We start from the raw sequence: 5,898 nt of genomic DNA on the forward strand, positions 1-5,898 counted from the left end.
GAAGAAGTTGCCTTCCTTGATCTGTATATCATGCATTGTGGCAATGTTGATTCTGATAAAGGTCAGTGCCTTGTCGTGAATTATCTCCACAACACCATTCTTCATAGTCCTCGGCACAAGCACAACTTTATCGTGCCTTACTTCGAAGTGTAAGTTCATTCCTTTATGCTTGCATATATACACCTGCCTACTTCGATATCAATCTCATTCATGTTTCATTATCGAATTGTTCTGTGCGGCATTGAACAATGGATCGTCATCGCACTATTGCCCTGGGACGGCCGAGGTTATTTCTTTGATTCCAGGAGAGACCCAAAGAAGCCATGGACAGCTCTGAAAACATGTCTGAATGCTGCTCTTTTGATGTGTCATAAGTCCAACTATAAGAACTTCCCATTTCCACAGTTCAAATTTCACACTACCTTATGTTGCCGGCAATAATGGAAATACGGAACTATGCACTTGTCTGACTACTATGCCATGGCCATCATAGACGACTATGTGCGTGCAAGACCACTTATGAGAAGTGATTCAATGTTGTAGAAATGCTCCGAAGAGAATGAGAAGGAAGTTAAGTGATACGTCTCCAACTTATCTATAATTTTTGATTGTTCCATGCTGTTATATTACCCGTTTTGGATGTTTATGGGCTTTAATTTACACTTATATCATTTTTGGGACTAACCTACTAACCGGAGGCCCAGCCCGAATTGCTGTTTTTTGCCTATTTCAGTATTTCGAAGAAAAGGAATATCAAACGGAGTCTGTCGTGGATTTGTCACGGCAGATGTCCTCTTGCAAGGACTTAATCGCGAGGCCAACACATCTATGTGGTAGCTTGAGAGGGGTTGGGCGGAATCGAGAGACGCTAGGTGGATCATCACACAATATGAGGATTTAGACAGCTTTGGGCCCCGGGAAACATCATCCGGAATAGCCCTACATGCTGTTTGAGGCTAGGTCTTATTATGCTCATCGAGAGTTGCCGCATAAGCCGGCTCCCCCTTTGTGTCTAGCCCTAGATATTGTTTCTTGTTACTTGTCCCTCTTTGGGGTGCCCTGCCCCTCCTTATATAAGTTAGAGGGGCGGGTTACATGTGGAGTCCAAATAGGATTAGGACTAGCCTATCTTCTACTACAAGCCGGATACAAGTCCGGGTCTTGATTCCTTGTAAGGGAGATATTCCTCACGCCTTTCCTCTTAAGTCGGCCTACCATAACGTAAGCCGGCCTTCTGGGCCTTGATCCTCCTGGCCCCCCGGGTCTTGTCGCTCCTCTGATTCGCTTGCTAGGTCACCCATAAGTCGCCAGGATCGGGCGGGTCACTTAGTGAGTCGTCCAGTCAGGGCAGGTAATTAGTGAGTCGCCAAGTCCGGCCGGGTTATACATCCGGCCGGTTCATACCGCGGGTATATCCCCGACATTAGCCCCCCCAGTTTAGCTTGGATTTATCCATGGGAAACTTATGCTGCAAAATAAATACAAGAACAAAATTGATAGGCTGTGCTCCGGGTTAATATTCTTGTAAGCCGACACTTGATCATCCTTAAGTCCTTGTCATTTCCTCCTTCGAGAAAATCCGGGTCAATAAACCATCTTCATACTCAAATTGCTGATGTTGGTGTCTCATAGAGAAATATTGTGTAGAATAATCCACTTGAGTCGGCTTCCAAAGCGTCGGCTTAAGAAATATTGGTCTTGAAATACTCATATGATATTCAGCCGGTTTGAAAATATAGAACTTGCCAATCTCTGATTTCCAAAGTCACCGGCTTATAAAAACTGATAATTCCTGGTCATGATTGTTTCCAACACCGGTTAATGATTGTTGCCAATGTCGGTTCATGATTATTGATGACGCCGGGTTATGATTGTTGCAGACACCGGGTCATAATGATTGGTGATGCCGGGTCAATCTAGTTTGCTCAAAACTGAAAATTGGAAGATATTTCTCCCTTGTATCCATATTACCTGTAGCCCCCAAGTCTTGAACAGAACAAAGTGATGATTTGAGACTTGTTTCCATATAATTACTGCCACTTTGAAAAAAATCCATGTTCATCTCAGTCACTAGTAAAAACTGAATACTCCATATATGTAGCCCCCAAGTGTCGGGTTGTCATGTTTGCAGCAACCTTGAATTTTTGACAGGAGCAATTGGTAGCCCCCAAGGGCTGGCTCATTACGATGTGATGAGTCGGGTCTTCAATGAGGTGAACAAGAATGACTTTGCATTAGCCCCCAAGTGTCATGGTGCATGCTTGCAGCGACATGAGACTTGCATATTTGATGTAACCTCAATTTGAATAATGTAGCCCCCAAGTGCCGGGTCGTAAGCCTGCAACGACTCGGGACTATTCCTTCCATTGTAGAATAAACCATATCCATTGCTAAAAATAATTGCAGTTGCGCTAAAGCGACTTTGAAAACCTCAATCATAACACTGGTTATTGATAATCACAATAAAAATCCAGCCATGTTGGCTATTCAAGATTTGAATAATATAATCCGGTATGAAAACCTCAATCATTCAATATCATCATGAAAATCCAGCCAGTTTTGGCTATTAAAAATTTGAATACCTCATCGGTTGATAAGTAAATCCAGAGTTTAAATACCCGGCGGCTCTTGGCCGATGATGATTTAATATGCCTTCATTGTAAGACGAAATTTTTATAAACCGGCGGCTTATAGCCTTTGAGAAAAATCCAGAACGGATAATCATTTTGAAGCATCAAGTTTGGTAATGAGCTTGAACTTTAATCATTTATATGTCATATTTCTACAAATCCTGCAAAGAGTTTAAACAACATATGCCCTAGCGACTTAACGTCAAAAGCCAGGGCGGGTAACCACCCAAATGTAGTCTTATCCTGCACACAAGTAGATCACAAGAACCCTTGGCGGTTTGCCGCAGGGCGAGTCATATAAAAAACCCGAAAATAATAATAAATAGACAAGCCGGTTATCAATCATGATGTTAAGACACAATTGATGTTATCATACTTATGATCCCTTGGACGATACCACCGGTTTACGTGACCCAGAGGGTGAAGTTGATAACTCAACCCTGTAAAAGCCGGCACATATGATATTTGTGACAACTCAAATACTTGTGATTGTATAAAAAGAGATAAAAAAATTGAGGCTTCTGATTCGAATACGATCAGTAAACCGTTCCAAAGGGGTTAAGCTAAGATTCAAATACGATCATATAGCCCCTAGTGGCGTTGGCGTTGCCGATCAAAGTGGGTATCGACAGCTATGTTCTCTTCGGTTCGAATACGACCTATGTTTGAATAGGAAGCCCCCAAATGACCTTTTAAAAGTTGTTTAACGACGCTAATTCGAATACGATCCACGTCGATTCCCGAAGGGGTTGAGCTATGATTCGGATATGATCAAGAAGCCCCCAAGTAGGTTCAGCAATTTGCTAATCAAAAGGGTATCGACAGCTATGTTCTCTTTGGTTCGAATACGACCTATGTTTGAACAGGAAGCCCCCAAGTGACCATATAAGATAAGAAATAAGGCAGGATACCCATGTTTTGAACCGTGCATCATGACAGCAAGTTCTCTTTGGTAACCATTAATTTGTATGAGATCTCGAACTTGCGAGAGATTAATTCTTTTTGAACCAGAAATTCTTAAACCGGATATTGAGATCCTCAAAGCTTTGTAAGGGACAAATTTACATTGATCCGGATGTTGAACCGGTTTTGAGAGCTTCAAAGCTTTTGCGGGAGAGAGATGTCTCTTGAGCTGTATTTTAAAATGGAATCTTCATTTTGAACCGGAAATTTTTCTGACGGCTTTTAAATATTCGCCAATAAAGCAGTAGCCTCCAGGGTCGGGTTATCTTCCCTTCAATGACCCGGAGTTCTTGAATTCTTTGAAACCGGCTAATTTTGCCGAGCCATACCATTCTAGCCCCCGAGTCTCAAGATGACTCGAAGTGTTGGCTTGAGATTCTCCATATTTTACCATAGCAGAAGGTGTATATCATTGGCGTTGATAGCGTGATGTGAATCTACAGAAGGTTGAGGTGACTGCGGTGGGTTATAAATGATCCCGTATAAGCCGTGTCAGCAACTCGGCCAATGGCTCCTTCCAACTGGTTGTTTGAAGTTAACCAAACTGTAGTAGCGGCGACTTGTGCGCCTGCCCATTAAACCATCCAGTGCAGACGACGGCTGATAATATATGATAATTTCCCTCCAATTTGTTGGAAGAGAAACCGGGCTTTCCAAGTAGTGACCTGCTCATACTCAATAAACAGCTCACGCAGACAGGCGCGGCCCGGTGTGTTGATGTAGACCAGGTCGCGAGAGACGGACGGTAAAGACGACCGCAACATCTGAAGCGGCACAGACAGATGAACCGGCCGTGACGTTGTAAGCCGGTGTGGACGGGCAAGTTGTCCTCCTTGTTGTAAGCCGGCGTGGTCGCGAGAGACGGCCACGGCGTTGTAAGCTGGTGCGGGAGTCCGTTGAGTAATATCACCTTTTTTATCATAAATAATTGCCCTGCATAAACAATATTACAGACCAAGGCAAAGACAAACTTGTTCTTTGGCAAAAACAACACGTGCTAATAAAACAAACTCGGATGGATATCACCTGATTTGTTTGGACGATGGATGACCCGTTTATTGCGACAGAGGTAGCTCAGACAGACCAGCGACTCAAGATAGTTCCGGCGGCTCAGGCAGACCGGCGACTTAATATAACCCCGGCGCCTCAAAGCGGCAAAGGCGGCTCAACGCGTCTCCGATGGGTTGATGTAGATTAAGCTGCACGGGTGGCGATTTGTGCACACCTGTTCCATCAGTAAGCGGGCGCAGACGCCGGTGCGTGATGGTGCTGACGCACATTTCATAGGCACAACATGGCATCACCTTTGCTGCACATAAAAATATACAGATCAAAGTAATTGTTCTTTGATGAAAACAATATGTTTAGTAAAATAAATTTGGATGGATATCAACTGGCAAGCTTTGTCCAACGCAAGTAGATGCACTCTGCAGCCGGAGGCTTGTAGGTAAAGCGGCAACGGCAACTCAAAATCGGCCGGCTCATCGGCCGAGGTAGTGGCTCCACAATGAACACGGGGAGGCAAGGCCGCTTAGCGGTAATCCGACGGCAACTCAGGGGCGCGGCGGCCTAACTCACTAGGCGACGGCGACTGCTTGACAGAGGCAGAATGGCGACTGCTCTTGGTATCTGTTACGGCGCAAGGGGGCAAACCAGCGACATCGGAGGCGGCGACAGCAGGGCTCGCCCCTATGGCCGGTCACAGTGGGGAGGAACTTAGGAGTAACATCACACACTCCAATACAACTTTACTTATGTGGCACGTATTTAATGAAGAGAGAGGTGTTTGTGGTAACTAGCTAAGTTACCGGAACATCACACACTTCAAGAAACAATGAGTCTATAACCTAATAAATACATCGTTGCATGACACTACATAGATATTCCTACCCACTATGGAGATAGTAATATAGTCTAAAAAAGTGTGTAAGTTACTAGTTTATATTCTTGCCCATTATGACCAACCTACTGCAATTGAAGTGACGACGCGGCGCGACCAGCGGCCGACCCTCGGTAGTACATGTGCACGGAAAGAGCCGGGCCGGGTCGCAGTAGAAGCGACTTGATGCGCGTCGAATCCCAACAGGAGCAATCCAAAAACACCGCATTTTTCTTTGTTGACTCTGATCATCAAGTGGTTAGTAACCACTTTTTCCACTGCGGCCTCAAAGAGTAAGGTAATATGCAGGCGCTCGTTAGGATGAATCCTCAGCAGCTGACGAAACGGCCAGCGGTCGATGTGCGGTGACTCAAGATGGAAGTGACTCGGAGGCGCGGCCGCGCACGGAGCGGCTCAATGGTGAGG

Source organism: Triticum dicoccoides, chromosome 2B (genome assembly GCF_002162155.2).
Source record: "Triticum dicoccoides isolate Atlit2015 ecotype Zavitan chromosome 2B, WEW_v2.0, whole genome shotgun sequence".
NCBI classification, from domain to species: domain Eukaryota; kingdom Viridiplantae; phylum Streptophyta; class Magnoliopsida; order Poales; family Poaceae; genus Triticum; species Triticum dicoccoides.